The sequence below is a fragment of the Euphorbia lathyris genome, chromosome 3, assembly GCF_963576675.1.
Source record: "Euphorbia lathyris chromosome 3, ddEupLath1.1, whole genome shotgun sequence".
In the NCBI taxonomy this organism is placed as follows: Eukaryota; Viridiplantae; Streptophyta; class Magnoliopsida; order Malpighiales; family Euphorbiaceae; genus Euphorbia; species Euphorbia lathyris.
In genome coordinates, this window is record NC_088912.1 from 6,975,503 (window position 1) to 6,997,012 (window position 21,510).

The following is a 21,510-nucleotide window of genomic DNA, read 5'->3' on the forward strand; positions in this document are numbered from 1 at the left end:
AAGGAAGGACACATATAGACCATTTCCTATATTGCCTTTTTCATTGGAGTCCACCAACTCATCTTCATTTTCCTCGAAGGATTCCCTCACTACGCTTTCTTTCAGACCGACTCCGATCATGCTCACCCTATGATTAGGCAATGGATTACGCCTAGTGGAAGGGTTCACTGATGAAGGATCAACTATCTTTTTCTCCTCAATCAAATCTTAGATCTCGTGCTTCAACCTCTCACAGTTCTCAATAGTGTGCCCATAACTGCCGTGGAATTCGCAGTATCCCCTAGCTTGTATCTGCTGAGTGGGTGGAGCTTTGTTATAAGGAGTAAGAGCTTTCAACAACCCCTTTTTCTGCAATCGTTCGAAAACTTTTGCATAGGTCTGATCGAATTTGGCAAACTGCCTTTTTTCGATAGCATTAAGATCAAGCACTTTCACTGCTGCAGATTCTGCACTCGCACTTGGCCCTCCGGCCCTATATCCAGACTTCGTCCACTTGGTAGAAGCTTTCTTTGGTTCTCCGTCCCCCTCAACTGTCAAGGCGCAGCTATACATTTGGTTGAAATCGGTAAAAGGCATGTACCGCAGCTCATTCTTAATATACGGCAATGTGTTACCGACTACCATTCGGATCTGATCCTGCTCAAGCGGCTTCTGCTTCATAACCGCGGCCTTGGCCCTCCATCTTCTTACAAAATCGGAAAAAGATTCCCCAGTCTGCTGCTTAGTGCTCTCAAGTTCCTTCAAAGTGACCTCAAGCATGGTGTTGAAGGTATACTGAGCGATGAATGACTTTGCTAACTCCTTCCAATCTCTCTTCGTTACCATCGGCAATGTATGAAACCATGTGAAGGCAGCCCCCTCTAGATAAGTGTTAAACAACCCCAGGACTTGATCCTCAGTCAGGATCGTGTGCTTCATCACAGCAACATACTGATTCATGTGGGCAGTGGGATCCCCAGTTCCATCGAACTTTTTCATGTCAGGGAGCCGGAACTTCAAAGGCAAAGCCATTGCCGATAAACAATTCTTCAAGTTATAAAAGTCCTGACTCCCGGAACTTCCCCCACGTAGATCATGCACCTCCTGAGTGATGTGTTGTTTCCACTCCTCCTCCTTAGCTTTCTCTTTCTCCAGCTGCTTTCAGATATAATCCTGATAGTCATCCTCATTCCTAAAGCGAGCTCCATCGTTCACCTCATTCTCAGCGTGCTTACTGCCACTCTTATCATCCTTCATGGCCAACTTAGCTATCTGGGCCACTATTGCGGCTAACTGCTCATTAATGTTGTTCACAGAGTTTTCCAATCCGGCCACTTTTTCGTCGGTCGCAGACATGCTGACGGAAGAATGAGTATACCCGGATGAAGACGAATCAGAAGCCACAATTGTCGATTCAGAACTGTCAATCTGTAACTAGTCAAACTGCTTGACTAGCCGGTTACTCTCGCGAAACCACAACCGGTTAATAATGACGTCTGCGCGAACGGTATCAATTAGTATGTATGCATGATTTTATATGCATGATTTGTGGTGTGTGCATTTATTATTTACGGATATATAAGATAAGAAGAACAAACGTTAGTCTAATTACACGTATCACAACATCTCTCTTCCACCTTTATTCCTCCACACACTCGATGGTCCAAGACTCTTTCCTAGGATTTTGGTTTGGGGCTCACATTACGGTCCAGGGGACGCGTGATGCCGTCAATTATTACGGAAAAGTAAATCATCCATCAGACAATACAATTCGTTTTTAACATATCAGCGTTCAGTGACTAAGATATCGACCAAATGGATTGTCCTATCGGAATAACCCGTCTTTTGTCATTTTCCGAGACGCATTAGTTCGGGTTTTGACTCCCTTTTGAGCGCATCTCGGTTTTAGACGTGGTACGAGTTATTCTTTTAGTCCAACCGTTCGTTATTGACAATGACTCGTTCCTTTTTATTCGTGTGGGTTCGTGTCTCGATTTTTGAATTACGACGAGATCTTTTGGATCTATCGAGAGACGTAACCAAGTGCTTGTTTAGTGATGATATCACTTTTGGATTTTATTTTAGGGAACAGACCCATTGCGTAACGTGTTCGTTTTTAGCGTTAAGAATCCGCTTGCTCGTTTTAGCTATGTGAAAAGACGGTGAGTCTTATTTGAGCGTACGATAATCTTTCGGCTATTAACAACTTTTTATTTCTTCCAATTTACGGGATATACCATCCTAGCGTGGTTATAGAAAGTCAACGTTTCGTTTAATCGCATGCTTATTCGAAGCAGGGATATTACCATCCTTTTCACTTTGGCACGAACTGAACAAACACGCAGATCGGGCCATATTTCTTGTAGTTTTGGTAACGGTCGAAATGATCGAGCCATTAGTCAAATCCACAGTCTCGTCCATATGGCGCAATTATGCGGTTTGGTTAGTTCGGCTTCGTGATTTTTAAGCGGCGTATATACCAGTTCGAGACACGCATTTAACGATATTGGTTCATTTTCTTTAACTACTCTCGGGATTGACATATATCGTAGATATGGAATGATTTTGGTCATTTTTATCTTCTTTTATTTTTTTAGTCACTTTTGCTGATACACCCATTTCTCTTTAAAACAATGCAAGGCGTAACGTAAGAGCTCGTTTTTTATTCGGAAGGGACATGCCACGTTTATGAAACTCTTTACGTTACAACGGGGTCGTTCAAAACAGAAATGTTCATCGTTTTCGTTTTGTCATAATCTCGCTTTATCCCAAGGTATTTAAAGAATGTGAATAACGGTTATCGTTAATATAGTCTTTTGAATCGAGATATAACTATCCATAATACCAAACCAATTCATACTAATACGTGCTTATGTCATAATGTATTTCCTGAACATGTGCCTTCTTCGGGACACGGAAAGGGACCAGGCGGGTCGCACAAGTTCATTCATACGAGATGACTAAGTCGTCTTTAGTTCGAATCGTTTCAATGTTTTGGGGTAGTTTGTATGTCGGTTTAAGAGTATATATTAACATATCATTTCATTTTCTTTACATATTTTAGGATTAGACACGTATCATGGCAATTTGAAAACACGAATTGATTCATTCATCACGTCAAAAATAGTAACGGGTAATCCTATGGCAACTTCTAAGGCTACTATATGCTGACATAGCTGATCGCGGGACCTCACAGGACCGCACAAATTTGCCCCTAACGAATGGATGGGGACCCTTTGGCGCCTTACTGTAAGGGGGAACTTACACTAGCCTCTTTCTAGCGACGAATGGACTCTCGCTAGAGGTTTCGCAGAAATTACCCAAAAGGTTTGCAATAATGCACATGAATGCATACGAAAAGAAATAATACGATCCGTCCCCGTTAAGGGCTTAATACATGCCTTCGGAAATCAAATTTCTCGCTTCCCCAGCAGAGTCGCCACTTGTTAGACGAGGTGCCGCGGCCTAATCTCCCGGGCGGACCGGGGGGTGGACACCTCATGGCGACATAAGCGGCGATTGGCGCCGAAAGCAACCAATCATGGAATCAAGCTGCTCGGCAGGACCGGAGCTCGGAGTATGGAAGAGTCGCCACCCACGAATGGGAAAATGAACACCGATCCCTTGCGGGAGATCGGTGAGGGTTCGGGAAACTTAGGTACGAGCCGAGAAGGCTAGCTCCTTTCCAGAGAAAGGCTACTAGGCACCCCGACATCGCTCGGTTATGAACCACCGGCCTCCTACTCAGCGTGTTAGGCGATAAAGGACTAATCGCATATTTCTTTAAGTTTAAAATTCATTTGAAACCTTTTCTTTCTCGTTTTGAAAACCGTTTTGAGCATATATTATTGAAAGCCATTTTGGTAAAGAATCACTCATTTACATCAGTTCAAAGTATATAGGAGAGAGAGGGGGGAGAAGAAAGAATCGATTTGTTTACAATGTGATTTATGCTTCGTATTTACACACTAATTCTAAACTAAACTCACATCCCAAAACGAGTTTATTGACATGGTTCATATCTTAATCGTCGTAGGAACAATTTAGGTATGTTTCAAAACCCCGTTGATTTATATGGAATCTACTCGAATCGCCGTTGGAACGACTCGAGCGTTTGAAGACGTGGAATAAAGAATTTTAACCTGAAAACGTGGTTAGGCATACAAGTCAATTTATTTTGTACAAATCATTTAAGAAAACGATTCAAAACTTTATTATTTACAATAAAGAAAAAACGATTTTAATTACAAGGTTCGCTTAATCCGCCGTTGGAACGAACTAAGGTTTTAAAACATGATGTTTTAAGAAATGGTTTAAAAAGGTCAAGAAAACGTTATTTACACTTAGGAATATCTAGAAAACTTTAAGTTTAAATAAGCAAATTAAACTCTCTTTTTGTGATTTTACTTTCCCCTTTTCACTCAATTAACCTTATCATAATTATAACAATAAACCAATTAAACCAAAATTCACCAAGTAAAACTCATTTGGAATATATACATATATACAAGTATAAAATAGAGATACACATATACATAGTTTTATCTAAAAATAGGGATATATCTATAGATGAAAATAAGTAAGAAATATTATATGGTATAACAAAGAAAGTGAAAAAAAGAATACTAAATATAATATCTTTTTTATTCTAATTCAAAATATGTAAAAACAATGAACCAAGTTCATAAATGAGAAGAATAACATTTAATCTCCAAAATAATTTTACCCAATGATAACTAACATAATTCAAATGAGCCAAAAACCATATATATATATACATATATACTACTTTATAATATTAAATCCAAACGAATTAAATTTCAACATGAAATAAATAAATATATAGTACATAATAAATAGTTATAGGATAAAAAAAATAATTTTTATAAACATATTACACAATAATATATACATATATATACAAGTAGAAATGTCAAAAAAGTGGAGAAAGGAGGGTAAAAATGGTGATTTTCGGTTTCCAGCAGATTACCAACGGAAAATCCGTCACCAATCTGTTGTTAGTGACAGAAAACGCAGAATTACAGCAGCACTCCAAAACTTTCCAGATTCGTTCAAAAGCTTTAAATTAAATCTAATTTAATCGTTTTGGATCTCCGAACTACCAAAAATGGATCATAGTATATAACGGAGTTTCCTAAAATGACGTTTTTATTTTAAAACGTTATTCAGAAATGTCTTTTCAAAACTTATAATTACAACGTTTTTAATACCCGAACTACCTTTTAATCGGATCACGGTTCGTATTGGAATATTAAAACGAGGTTTTTTATTTCAAAACTAAACCGAATTTTTGTTTAACACGGGATGAAAATAAATAAATATGGGAAATTAAATAAAACGTGACAAATAAATAAATAACTAAATAAAATTATAACATAAAAACAAATAAAGAAAATAAAATAAATGAAATAAATAAAACGAGTCTAGTCCTCGGATAATACCTTAAGTTCGGTATTGACGATTGAAGTCGGTTGATTCAACGAATCGTGCTTTTCCGGTGTTTTTGGTAAAATTTTAACTTTTAGGAAATTTGAAATTTTTAGGAAAAAAAATGTTTTTTCCCGAAAAAGGGATTTTCTCTCTCTAAAAATGTTTAGAGTGAGAAGCTCCTCCCCCAAAAAGTCCTCCTTTAAATGCATGGGGATCCATACCTTATATAAGCAAACGGATCCCCGGAACTTTGGGCGACGCCCGAAGAAAATTGGGCGTCGCCCAAAGTCAGTTGGGCGCGCGCGCCCAACTGACTTTGGGCTTTCGCCTGACAATCTTCGGGCGTCCACCCAACGTCGCTGGGCGCTCGCCCCACGGTCGTCGAGCGCGCGCTCCGCGCTGCCGGGCATGCGCGCCCAACGGACGTCGAGCGTGCGCCCCGCGCTGCCGGGCGCACGTCCAACTGTCGTCGGACACGCGTCGGCTGCCGCTAGGCGCTCGCACCACGTCGCTGAGCACCGGCGAGCCGTCCACTTGACGACCGCGACTCTTATTACTTTTTTCTTATTATATATTTTCGTTTTAAAACTTCCAAAATCAACCGCTTCGACCGTCTCGTTTACAGGTTTTCGTCACAGGTCCTCCGACTCGGTGTCTACACCTGCCCAAGGCTACAATCCACCCGTTAAGGCATTGCACTTCCTTGATATTCCGTGGCACTTGCATCTTCAGGACAGCTTTGATCTTGTCAGGGTTTGGGCTCACTCCTTTCTGGCTAATCATGAATCCCAAAAACTTTCCATACATTGCACCAAAGGTACATTTTTTCGGGTTCATTTTAATGTTGTGACGTCGGAGTACGCCCAGTACCTCCCTTACATCATCTGCATGCTTTTCCATAGTGGTACTCTTGATGATCATGTCATCTACATAGACGGAGTAGTTATCACCTTTGCTTTCCGCGAATATTTTGTTCATCATCCGTTGATAGGTTGCACCTGCGTTGTTAAGCCCAAAGGGCATGAATTTGAAGCAATAAGTGGCTTGGTGAGTCACGAACAAGGTCTTGATTCTGTCTGAAGGCTCCATTGGGATTTGGTGATAACTCGACTTTTCGCCAGTGAAGGAGTACATAGCGTCTCCCGCGGTTCCATCTACGAGGATATCAATACACGACAGAGGGTAGTTGTCTTTTGGACAAGCTTTGTTGAGATCTGTAAAGTCAATACACATGTGGTATGTTCCGCCCGCTTTCTTGACTAGAACAACATTCGCCAGCCATTGTGTATAAAGTACCTCTTCAATGGCATCCGCCCATTGGAGCTTGGTGATTTCTTCCTCTATCACCTTCTGTCTTTCAAGGCCATGGTTTCTCCGTTTTTGGGCAACCGGAATCGCGTCATTTTCGATGTTGAGTTTGTGAGTGATTACATCTGGACTAATCCCGGGGAGGATCTCATCTTTCCATGCAAAGACATCTTCTGCCTCATGGAGGACCTTGGTGATTGCTTCCTTAATTTCCTCCTTGAGCCCTTTCACCATCCGTACCTGCTTTTCATCCGCCATGAGGTACATCTCTATTTCGCCCAAGGCCATCGTGACGAGTTCTTCCTCCTCCTCATCTTTAGACTGGGGGTGGATCATTAAAGATGTCGAATACGTCTCCTCAGCTACCTTTGGCTTCCTCTGATCATTACACCTCCCTTGGCCGTGGGGATGTAAAGAGTTAAGTGGCGTATGGAGATAAGGGTTGCTGCTTTAGAGATAAAGGGTCGCCCAAAGGATAATATTGTAAGCTAACTGGCCGTCCAGGATAGAAAATTCCAAATTGCCCTTCCAGACTTGATCTTCATCTGTTAACTCGCAATCTAGTGTTACCTGGCCTTTTGTTTGGATGGTATGTCCTGTCACTCCCAAGATGTCCACTATGGTGATTTCCACTTGGATTGGATCGACCATAAGCTTGGCAAATGCTCCTCTTGTGATGACATTGCATGAACTCCCGGTATCGATCATCACTCTTTTCATCTCCTAGCCTTCCACCATCATAGTAATGACCAAGGCGTCTGCATGAGGAGAGATCTCTGGGCCAACATCTGCAAAAGGGCGATTAAGTGTTGCCTTGTCAAGAGCAGTGGTTCTTACCTTTTTCAGTACAGGTTGGTACCCAGGTCCGCCTGCTATGACATTGATGGTCCCCTTTCATTTCTTCTTCGGATCATCTCTGGATCTATCACCATCTCCCTTCTTGCCATCATTTTGGACGAACCAGTCCAATTTTCCCCTCTCGATGAGACGTTCTATTTCTCTGGCTAACTCCCAACACGCGTCTGTGTCATGGCCATTTTTCCTGTGATATTTGCAATAATTTTTGGGATTTTTCGAAGTGTTAGTGCACTCCCCCCTTTTGGTTCGGGGTATGAAATGCTCCGCTTGTGCTGGTGATAGGGGTATTTTACCCTTATCTTTTAGCGTGATTTACGGGTTAATTTTGGATGAAATAAATAAATTTAATTATAAAAATAGAGTGTTTTAATAAAATAACAAAATAAAAATAAATTCCGTACTTTTGGTTAATTTTCCTTATGTTTGATTAATATTAGAAAATAAAACGTCAAGCTAACTCGGCTCTCGAGAATTATATTTCAGGTACGAGCAAGGAGTGGAAATCTATCAAAATACTCGAGGCGTATCACTCCTCACGCGGGGCGTGGAACACTTAGTCAGAAATAATTGCCTTATCCGCAGACTCCACGTGGGATCCAACCACTGATACGCGGGGCGTACCCCAATCTACGCGGGGCGTAGATGCAATGATGAGCCCAATCATAAACATCAGACTGCATTGTCTCCTAAGTCAACCATCGGTACACGAGGCGTGTTTTAGGATACGCAAGGCATAAATGGTGTATTTCAAGCAATGAAACACCAGGAGCTCAAACACGCGCGGCGTATATCACTACATGCGGGGTGTGGTCGAGACAATAAGACCCGAATTAAGTCCACATGCAGGAAATTATTGAAGGAATGGGTCATTATGATCATGTTGCTCCATGCTTGTAGGAATGGGAAATATGCACAAAATCATGTTGCTCCATGCTTGTACTTTGTAAAATTACAAATCTACCCTAGCTTGATGTGTATAAATAGGAGTGACTAGCACTCATTGCACACACCTCTTTGTATAGACAAGTTTCATATTTTGAAGTTCTTGCTATTTTAGTTTTAGATTCAGATTTTATATAGCAATTCTCTATCACCTTGAGAGCTTGTTCGTTGATCCCGGCATTCCGTCGAAGTTCCATTCCACCTCTGTTCACCAAGCTCGAAAGTTCCACCTCCAAGTCCTAAGAGACGGCCTTGAGTCCGGTTAGTTCCGAGGGTGAATTCTTCCCTTTTCACTTGCTAATTAGCTTGTACTCTTCCTATGTACTAGGCTTGGTTGTATTTCATATTTACATTCTCCATATTTATAACTTATGATTCATAATCTCTTTCTTTATATTTGTGTTGATGTTTGCTACTTGTTTTGATATTCATAATTGATTATTTTGTAGGAAAAACGCGATTTCCGACGCCATTCGGGCTATCTTTAGGGATTCATATAGGTGTTGCCTTACCGGAAGTGACGCTCTGGAAACCGTAGGAATTGACAAACCATGGAACTTACGGGCCCTAATTTCTAGTCCCAAGCATTAGACACGCCTTGACTAGGAACCACGTAGTCTAAGTACTTCATGGGTCGGTCACACTACACGTAGTCGTCATTGCAAGAGTAAATCATCAACCGTTTATATATTGAGAGTCATTGTTTGTCATATTTATAACTTATCGCCTTCCATATCATTTCGTAGAGTTTTGTTATATAAATTTGTCTCACCCGTAGTTAGGAGTAGTTTGTAGTTGGTTACCACATCAACCCTAAAGTATTCACCGCTTAGATAACGTATAAAATCGAGTCGTTTAATACTTGTAATTATAAATCCCGTGGATTTGATACCCGGTCTTAACCGGATTATTACTTGATACGACAGGGTACACTTGCCCCTAAGTAGTCGTTGCGTCTAGTAGAGGTAAGAGCAATTTAGAAAGATCACATCCATAGACATAGAGTCCGCACTCATAATATATATATATATCGTCATAGAAACTCTACCACTAGGCGTTGCGCCTTCAGCTGGCTGTTCTTTATCCATATTAGCACTTCACTTTTAGAGGTATTGAGAGGTGTGAAGGATGTGACAAATGCCTATTTGTTCTTAGAACCCCTTCGCCGGTTTCTAGAGGAGGAATCCTGGTGCTTGTCCTTCTCTTTATCTTGGTGGCGAGATTCGCCTTTGTCCTTTCTAGGCGGAGATAGTGATTCACGGTGAATGTCGTCTACCTCTATAAAATCCTTGCACCTTTCGATTAATCCTGCCATATCACGGGGCTTTTTCCGAATTAAATCTTCTTGCAAGCTTTTACATGTGGTGTTCTTTACTAGAGCTTCTGTCGCCATGGAGACATCCACATCGACAATTCATATGCACAATTTGTTGAAATTGTCTACATACTCACGAAGGGGCTCGTTCACCTTCTGCTTCAATTCGAAAAGCTTTTGTGATTTGACCACTAGAGGTATACATCCGGCGAATTTTGCACAAAACTGCCTACTTAATTGATCCCAGTTATCGATTGACCCAGGAGGTAAAGATTGTAACCAATCATAAGTAGGGCCGCCTAAAGTGGTGATAAACATCCGGTATAAGACTGCTTCACTAGCACGGTTAAGGCTGAGCAACATTCGATATTTTCTTGCATGAGCCTCCGGGTTGTCCGCACCCGTGTAAATGGGTATATTGGGTATTTTTGGATGCCTCTCTGTTTCCTCCGCTTCGATCCACGCTGTAAAGGGCGAATCGCGATTGGCGAATTGATTATGTCGGGCATCCTCTTCATTAATGCGAAGCACCACAGCTCGAACTCGATCATCAAAATTCTCCGGCCCTGCCCTGGGGCGTCCTCTTCGTGGCGATCGACTCGAAGGTCTCCTATGGGGAGATCTACTTGGAGAAGATGACGAGCTGGAACCAGATGATGGATCTGATGGCGAACGTCCGTCTCCACCACCTTGTCCGCCACCACCTTGTCCTCCACCTCCTTGCCTGTTACCACATTGGCCTCCACCTCCTTGGCCACTACCGCCTCCATGATCTCCCGAAGGAAGGTGCCTACCCTCTCCTTGGTGTAGTGGTGGCGGTGGCCTGTCTGAACGGGGCGTCTCTATTGGCCTCTTACTTTGTCTACGACCAGTAGATGGGGGTGATCTACCCCTACGGGAGGATTTTGGTCTTCGGGGCGAAGATGATTTTGACCGCCTACTTTTCTCCTTTCGGCGCTTTTTGTGCCTTCGGCCTTCTGATCCGCCCTCAGGGAGACTCGACCGCGGGCGGTTTGGATTACCTAATCCGCCCAGATTCATCCTTTGACTTCCACCTGCTTCATCAGAAAATAATTGCCGATTGAGTGGCGGGTTATTACCAGCTACGGTAGTAGTCACCACGGAATCAGTGGGTTGAGCTTGGAAGAATGAAGAATCAAGGGCGCCAGATCCAACAATGGCTTGTTGTTGCCATTGAGATGACGTAGGGTTGGTGCGCCGAAGCTCTGGTACTATCATGAATGACCTTAGGCATCTCTCCATATCAGGACCAAACGCTCTTCCTATGGCTCCCGCACATGTTTCAACGAATGCATCTGGCGACAAACTCCGTCCTGAGTTGCCGGAGTGCCCCCATCAACGCGTCCAGCGCTTGATTCAGGCTGGCTTGAGGGTGTTGCCAAGGGCGTTTCAACCCCTGAGGAGGGGTTCTGTTCTTCATTTGTCATATCTTTTCTAATGTGGATGGAAACCCTTTATTTGATTAAGCATTCCACGATCACTACACCAATTGATGACTTGTGGAGAATTTCCGATTAACTTTCGTCTCTGTGGGGGCGTCGTTGGGTTCGACGGGGGAAAGCTCCGATGCCAAAGTCAGTAAGGAAGAACAAGAGAGCAAACTGAATTGACAAAGGGTAAGGGAATGTGTACCTTGATAGCCTGAGACATAGGCTATATATAGTCACGAAGTTATAACTTTCAGTAACTACAATGTCTCCATTAATGTTCCATTAATGGCGGTTACTGGTTACCTTTAAGTTGGCGGTTAGCTAATTGATAGCTCATTAATGGTCTTTATTGCCGGATCAACCCAACCGTTCTAATTGCGGATTGAGTGTTTATGGAGATTCGCCTCACAGGTTCGCCCGTGGGTCTCTTTTAGTGAGTCCTTGGTGATCCGCCCGCCGGATCTCTTTGTTCCAATATGCCATGGTATTTCCGTATCAGGTGACCAACATGTGGCGTTCTTAGGCGAATTTCTCTTTTGATCCTTGGGATAATATCACAATGTTATCAATACTCACACAAAAATTTTTTTTTGATCGATATAAGTTGTTATGTAATTAACTCAATGGTATGAGTAAATTAGTGAAAATTAATTGTGTCCTAAAATATATTGTAACAAGTAAATCAATAATATATTAGTTATTTTAGATTAAATATATATTAACATTTTGGTTTAAAAGAAAAATTAAGCTTATAAAAAAATAATTATTAAAATTATATAAGAATAATAATAATAATAATAATAATAATAATAATGAAAATGAAAATAAAACATATATGAAAAATAAAGAGAAAATAAATTTATATAATAATAATTATAGTAAAAGAAACATATTTTTCTTATGAAAAAAAATCAGGAATAAAAAAATGAGAACCAAAACATGCAAAATTTAGTGAAAATTAATTGTCTTAAAATATATTGTAACAAGTAAATCAATAATATATTAGTCATTTTAGATTAAATATATATATTAACATTTTAGTTTAAAAAAATTAAGATTATAAAAAAATAATTATTAAAATTATATAAGAATAATAATAATAATAATAAAAATGAAAATAAAACATATATGAAAAATAAAGAGAAAATAAATTTATATAATAATAATTATAGTAAAAGAAACATATTTTTCTTATGAAAAAAAATCAGGAATAAAAAAATGAGAACCAAAACATGCAAAATTTAGTGAAAATTAATTGTCTTAAAATATATTGTAACAAGTAAATCAATAATATATTAGTCATTTTAGATTAAATATATATATTAACATTTTAGTTTAAAAAAATTAAGATTATAAAAAAATAATTATTAAAATTATATAAGAATAATAATAATAATAATAAAAATGAAAATAAAACATATATAAAAAATAAAGAGAAAAGAAATTTATATAATAACAATAATAATATAATAATAATAATAATAATAATAACATATTTTTGTTATGAAAAAAACCAGGAATAAAAAAAATGAGAACCAAAACATTAAAATCCATGAATCGAACTACCACCCTCACAAACAACTCCATTATATCTTTACCATTTACCATAGCACTATATTTTATTGTAAATTTAAGTGTACCTACATTTTAACCATAGTAATCTTAATAATTATCAAATTTGAAACTGATGAGAGCATCCCACTCTTAGCTGCGGACCCGGAGCCAAAAAACGAGACTCGTAGAGAGCCAGTCGAGGAAGATGAGGGCAACGACAACCAGCAAAGCACGCAAAGCGCACCTAGTAGGGCACGGAGCGTGAAGAGCCCAAATTCCGAAGGACTGTCCAGAAGGTCATGTACTCGGGGCGTGCCTTCCAATGCGCGGAGCGTGGATCTAACGCCCGAAGAGAGTTCTGTCTATGAGGTCAAGTACAGGGGGCGTACTTCTGCCGACGCAGCGTGTGAGAATCCCCAACGAGAACCACCAAGTCTAGGAGCATAACCACGCGGGGCGTGCTGAGGGTTATGCGGAGCGTGCCAAGCTGGAGACTACTTCTTCGGCAAGTTCTTCATGCCATTACCATGAAGGACCACTTATCAATTTACTATTTAATACTTCATTTTGTTTATTGAATTACCCTTATCACTTTTTATTCCTATTTTATCCTTAGAGGTTTAACTATGCTTGTAACCCTAATGTGGGCTTTTAGACATTTCATTTTAAATTTGAGGGGGTATATAAATGTTTCCTAACTTTTGATGAATTAAAAACATATAGCCTCCATTGGAGCTAAGGTTTCTTCCTTGTTGGGTTTATTCAACCTAAAAGTTTAGCTTGAGAAGTTAATATTCTTTGTGAGTTTACGATTAAAACTCTCAACCCGACTTCAATCTACATCAGTTGGTGAAGGAAAATAGACAAGTCTAGGTGCAGCGGAATAATAAAATTTTATCTATTTCCCTTTTCCAAGATCTGTTAATTGTTATTTCATATAAAGAGGGATAGAATGAAATACCTTTTTTGAAAAACTATCTACAGTTGCAAACGAAGTGCCCACAACTCTTAATCCGTGTATCACGAACAACAAAAGAAACAACACATAAAAGAATAACTAATCAGCAATCAACCTTAATAATAGCAATCGCAATGATTGCCTCTAACAGAAATCGATACGAGATCACGGAGAGAGTAAGAAAGATTGTAATTAGCCGATACGGTTTCAGAACGGTTCCTCTTCTATTGTGTGTTAGGCGAAATATGGGATTAGGGAGTCTATTTATAGACTTCTCAAAACCCTAATCCCAGTTGTGTTAGGTAATTAATTAATTAGAATCTTATTCGGAATAGGATTACTAATTAGATAATTAAATAAACACTTTATTATTATCTAAATAATAGCTAATTATATCAAGATAATATTATTAATCAAATTAATAATTTAATTATGGTTAGGGATAATTAATTAGAGTTTCAATCACATTAAAATCTCTAATTAATATTATCAGATAATCATGTAATTTAATTCACAATTATAATCTAATTTATAATTATTAATCAAATTAATTTATCCCTAATTTAACTACAAATTTCGGCTCATATATATTGTCTCACTAATTACATTTTCGTCCTTTGTTTCCAAGTCCCATATGCGACCCATTAGGTCCTTTATTGCCACTAGCCATATACATCATTTGAAATTAATTCATCATGATTAATTCCAACATATATATAACTGAATACCGTCGTGAGCTGTTACTAGCAGAACCTATGATATTCCCTCAGAGCAATTAAGAAGTCAGGTTGATAACTGACGTTAACCTTTCTGCATTAGGTACAGTATAATACGATCCTTCATCAACTATATCCTATCGGTCAATTCCTTATAACCATGGAACGTGTCAAGGTTACATATAACGAAGAGTCCGGTTTTACTTATACAGGTTGAATTCACTCTAAAAAGATAAGTTGAGTGAAATATTCATTTCTACTCTTAACTCTATCACCTTGCAAGGATTTCAGTCAATTCACCACAAGTGGCCATTTGGATATATCTCCCACTTATCGGGAGTGACGAATGCTCAATCTGACATTAACTATTCTGCAATTAATTTGTGTGATACCCAACCCTACTCTCACACACCTCAAGCTCTCACATGTTGGATCGTGCTCGCACGGAATCAAAGTATCAGACTCCATAATCCAGAATCACTAATTAACGAATGTTTGAGTCTGAGGATTAGTTATACCTACTAATGCAAATGAGATGAACAGTTGACATATTAGATAAATCAATCCATACTATTATCTCAAGTCAGGTCCCAATCCTAATGAACTCCTTCACCGGATCCATGTAACTGTCTAGATATCTAAATATCTAAAGCTTGTGAGATCAGCTTTCTGTCTCGATAGAAAACACTGTTACATGCAAGTCTCAACAGTAATATGCCAACCCCTATAACATATTACTTGACTTGGGTTGATTTTAAGTCTATTGGTCTATTATAAAGTATAGTCTCACTTCATGCTTGTATGAACACTTTATAACTACTTAAATAAACTTAGGATTATTTTCTTTATCAAAGATTTGTGCATTTATATATATTTACATTTTAATGCTATATATCTGATTAAACAAATGACTAAATAAACAATTTATTCATTAATATTTATATCCTAAAACAATTGTCTTTAGGACACTAAACTCAAACATTCTCCCACTTTGACTAAAGCCAATTGTTTTTTAAAACATTCCCATAAGCGTTTGTATGACGATCATAAACCTTTTGGGCTAAGGCATTCTTTTAAATGGATCTATAAGATTGTGCCTTGGTGGGCACTCTTTTAATTCTCACATCTATTCTTATTGTTTTCTCTCGGAAGAGATGATAACGACTGAGGTAGTGTTTGGACGTATTATGAGACTGCGGGCCCTTAGTAAAAGCAACAGCCGTATTGTTAATCTCATTAACAATGTCAGGCACCATGCCTAGTTTATTAATGAACTTGCATTCTAAACTTCCTTTTAGCTACTTCCGAAGCTGCTACATATATATATACTCTGATTTAATTTACTGGCTCGGTCACGATTTCTTGCTCATAACTATTCCAGCTAACCGTACCTCTTTCAGAATAAACTTGTATTCTGCAAGATCATCTTTATCTGTTTGATGACTTGTATATGAAAGTGTCCAACTTTCAAATTTCATCTCCATATAGCCGGATCATATCTTAAGTCATTTTAAATACTTAAGAATGTTCTTGACAACAATCCAGTGACCATCACTCGGATTGACCTATAATCGACTTTGTCATGCTTAAAGCAAAAGTGATGTTAGGTCTTAGTGCAAAACGCTTTGAGCACTTTGTCAATGTATTTAGACTGGGAGGGGTCAAGCAGTCTTCTCAATCTGTCTCCATAGATCTTAATCTTTAAGATGTAAGCTGCTTCTCCTAAGTCTATTATGGAGAATTTTATCCGATAACCAAAAATTTTCACCGATTGCAATACAGCTATGTCGTTTCCATTAGTAGAATATCGTCGACATATAATACTAAGTAAACGACCAAGCTCCCACTAGTTTACATGTAAAGGCTCATACGAGCTCCCACTAACTTACATGTATAGGTTTACAAGAGCATTCCTATAAGTCGTAGGTTCATCGTCTAACACGTGAACCTCTTTGTCGTCTTCCACTAGAAATCCAAATCTCTTTGGGATTTCATCGGCTCCCACTAGAAATCCAAATCTCTTTGGGATTCGATGAACTCGACCAGACCTATGAGTTAGTAATGTCACCAATGTCTCATCTTGTGAGATTGATGCGGGTTCCACCATTGCTTCCGCTATTTCAACCAATCCTTCTTCTAGAACTTCTTCAAGTTCAATCACGCTTTCTACTTGTGTTTCTAGAAGAAACTCTTTCTCTAGAAATACAGAGTGTTTGGATACTATTACTTTCAATCATCCGAATGATAGAAGTAATATCCTACTATTTCTTTGGAATTCCAATGAAGAAATATTTATCAGATTTAGGGTCTAACTTAATCTGATGCTATGTATTTAACATGTGCTGAACACCCCTAAATTCTCATGAAAGAGAAATTGGGTTTCTTTTCCAATGAACAATTCAAATGGAATAGAACTTGGCGGTTTTGTGGATACTCGGTTCAAGGTAAATAAGGCGGTTTCTAGGGCGTAGCCTGGAAGAGAGGTTGTGCTCATCATGGATTGTACTATATCTAATAGAGTACAATTTCTCCTTTCAGGTACATCGTGGTGTATACGGAGGAGTACATTATGAGCGAATCCTATATTCAATTTAGATAATTCAGAAAAACATTAGAAAGATATTCTCCACGATGATCTAATCGAAGCACTATAATATTCTTTCTTGTTTGTTTTTCTTACTTCATTTGTGAAGCATTTGAACTTTCTCAAAATCTTCTAACTTATACTTCATCAAGTAGATGAATCAATATCTGGTATGATCATCTTATGAAGCTAATGAAGTGACTGAACCTTTCTCTTGCTTGTGTTGACATATAACTACATACATCTGAATGTACTAGTCCTAGATTGTCTGATACACATTCTCCTTTATTTCTAAAGGGTGTCTTTGCCATCTTTCTTTTAAACAAGACTTACATGTGTTCATTGATTCAAAATCAACTGAGTCCATAAGCCAATCTTGATGCAGCTTAAACATGTGTTTCTCATTTATATGACCTAGGTGACATTCCCCCAAGTAGGTTGAATTATCTATCTTTTAATTCCAAATGTAAAAGCACTATCATAGCCTTTCTTCTTGAGAAAGTCTAAGTACTTCTTACAGTTCCTCTTCTAATTCCCTTATTTACCACATTGGTGGAATTCCCTTCTTGCTTTTATTGACTTGGGTTTAATGCATTTGTTCTTCTTGGAATCTTTAGAATTGGGAAACTTCCTTTTCTCCCGTGAGACCCCTCAATAACAAGTGCTGGCATTACTTTCTTAAGATTTGAGCTCAACTGACTTGAGCATATTCAAGAGCTCTTCTAGAGAGGTCTCTGAGTTTATTAATCTGACAGTTCGTGATGAACTTATGAATAAATCTATGGGAGGGATCACGCAACTAAGTCGACACTTAATTCATTATCCATCACAAATCCAATATTAGAAAGCTTTGGTGAAGTAGTCAATCATTTTGACACAAAGTGCCACAACAGAAGAACCTTCTTGCATCTTGGAGCGAAACAATCATCACTATCTCATAGCATTCGCATTTGAGTCTGTTTCTCAAAACACCTCCTCCAAGTGCATAACCATGGAATACACATCCATGTTCTTATGTTGCCTTTGTAACTCTAGTGCCATAACTACAAGTATGATACATCTTGTACGTTCATCATCTGATTGGTGCTTCGGTAAACATCAATCTTCTTGACAGGAGCATCATTAACAAGGACATTGGGTATCAGTGTGTCTTAATACATACCCAATCTTTTCGAACTTCAAAACAATTTTGACGATGGGTATTAGTGTATCTTAATACATACCCAATCATTTTGAAACTTCAAAACAATTTTGAATTTGCCAAAACAGTTGGTGAATTTTGAACTATTCAATTTGTTATTGTTTAAAATATTATGTAAATCCATTTTAGATATGATGACTCAGAGTATTTACTTTAACTTGAGAGTGAGATAGAGTGACGAATGTTATTCATTTGTTTAATTCATTTACAATTTAAATACGTTGGTATTTTATGTTTTTAAATTGCTCCCACTATTTTACCAAATTAATAACCCTCCATATTAATTTGAAGGATATTCACAAACCCTTTAGTGAGCTAGAATCCTAACTCCTAAAATTTCACCTTGAGTTTACTCAACAAACTAAGTTTTATTCATTAGGTAGATTCATGCAATCAATCACATCAACCATGTGACTTCTAGGTTATTGGGTTACTAACCACATTAGTAACTGATATGTGTCGTTTATCAATCCCAACCATATTGCCCATTAGGTTAGAACAACATGAGTTTACTCATCCAATTATTCTAACCTAATCCAAGTCGTTACCCTGTATTCGTGAAAACGATTTTCGATAATTCAGGTGTTACCATAAGACCCCGAGCTTGAGTTTACTCAACAACCCTAAGGCTCCCAGTACTGCCGGCTGAATTATAATATTAGGGAGGGGCAACCAATTTTTACAATAACTCGTTTATTGACTTGACTTTTGATTAGTGAAGGGTTTTATTTAAAGTCTCATAATCTAACCTAGTCTTGATTTGCTTTAGCATACATCAGACATACATACATTCACATACATTGGCGTTATGGACATATTATCTAAATTATTCCGTTGAGCTAGAAACGGAATAAAAGGTCAAACCTAGGGAAATACTAATTATTACATATTTCTCTTTAAGTCCTCCATCTTCTCCATGACGCCTTGAAATTACATCAATATTAATTTCTATACTACTAAAGAATACTTCAACTAATTTGAAGGGAATTAGATGAGAAGAGAAATTACAGTAGAGAGTGTATAAGACAGGACACGCAGGTCCTATTTTTAAAAAATACCAAAAGACTAAATAGAGGGTCTAAATATGTCCATAACTCCAAACATGCAAAGACTCAATTAAATAAATTTAATTAGTTGATTACATAAATTGTTTATGTAATATTTTAGTTAATCAAATTAACCCTTAAATTAATTTTACTATCAATTTAGTCCTCTAATTAACTTTACTTATCAAATTACCTTTTAATTAATTTTGTATCATTTACATTTCATTCTAATTAAAATATATCAAATATAAACTTAATTAGACACTCAAAATATAACTATACAAAATATTAATTATTTGTGTTCAATTATTTTACCAAAATTATTTAACGTGTTTAATTCAACCGTATCCCATACAAATAATTAAACATCAAATAACTTTGCAAAATCAATTCCAAAACACAAAACTTTTAAGACGAGAGATTGTTAAATTATTGTGTTTAACTATTTTACCGAAAATGTTTAACGTGATTAACTAATATATCAAGTATATTCATTAAGCACAAAACGGTTTGCAAAATCAAATTAAAACACACATAATTTCCATATCATTTTATTAATTATAACAATTATGTATTAATAAACTTATATGGGTTGATTCGTTGTTCCTAAATTTTAATTTTGTATCAATGAAATAGTTTGCTAATTAACCGTGTCAAAATATATTTAATTAGACAACTCAATTCAGTCAATACAATTTAAAATAAACAACGATTAAATCATGTGGATCAATTACTTCTGTATATATAAAACTTAGTTTCTGGAAAAATAAAATATTTCTAAAAAAAATCAGAAAATAAAACAAACGTGACAGGACGAAAATCGGGGTCGTCCCGTCGCGGATCGCATCCGCGATGAAGTGTGGCACTGCTGTCAAAAGATAGCAATTGCCGCCCAATCTAGATTTCCGAAAGTTTAAACTTTTGGAAATCAATTAAGTTGGCAGCAGCTCTTTTGAGCTGCTGCACAACTTAACAATTTTTTTTTATTACTTAAAATTAAAACTAATTTTAATTTTATAAAATGAAACTTCTGATTTTATGTAAATTGTAAAACTATTTCACATATTTATATATACAATCTTTTCCAAATATATATCTCTAATTAATCGATTCTAATCATTTAGTTTAAATCGTTTAACAAAATCAAATTTTCAAAAATTAATGTAATTAATTCTTTCAACGATTCAAACAGTTAAACCCCTTAACCCACAAAACACGTATATCACGTATACAAACATCGTTTTAATCAACTGTTTAATTCTACAAACACCTTTGTTAATTAACCGAATCATAAAACATCTTAATCTCATCTTAACCGTTTATCTTTAGATTAATTAACTAAATCAAATTTATTAATTAACCTAACAATAAATCTATTCAATCTGATTGAAAACCCTTGTATTGACATATATGAAATAACAGATTAACATAGGCTCTGATACCAATGAAGGAAAATAGACAAGCCTGGGTGCAGCGGAATAATAAAATTTTATCTATTTTATCTATTTCCCTTTTCCAAGATCTGTTAATTATTATTTCATATAAAGAGGGATATAATGAAATACCTTTCCTGAAGAACTATCTAAAGTTGCAAACGAAGTGCCCACAACTCTTAATCCGTGTATCACGAACAACAAAAGAAACAACACAGAAAAGAATAACTTATCAGTAATCAACCTTAATAATATCAATCACAATGATTGCCTCTAACAGAAATCGATACGAGATCACAAAGAGAGTAAGAAAGATTGTAATTAGCCGAGCCGGTTTCAGAACGGTTCCTCTTCCTCTTCTATTGTGTGTTAGGCGAAATATGGGATTAGGGAGTCTATTTATAGACTTATCAAAACCCTAATCTCAATTGTGTGAGGTAATTAATTAATTAGAATCTTATTCGGAATAGGATTACTAATTAGATAATTAAATAAACACTTTATTATTATCTAAATAATAACTAATTATATCAAGATAATATTATTAATCAAATTAATAATTTAATTATTATTAGGGATTAATTATTAGAGTTTCAATCACATTAAAATCTCTAATTAATATTATCAGATAATCATTTAATTTAATTCACAATTATAAACTAATTTATAATTACTAATCAAATTAATTTATCCCTAATTTAACTACAAATTTCG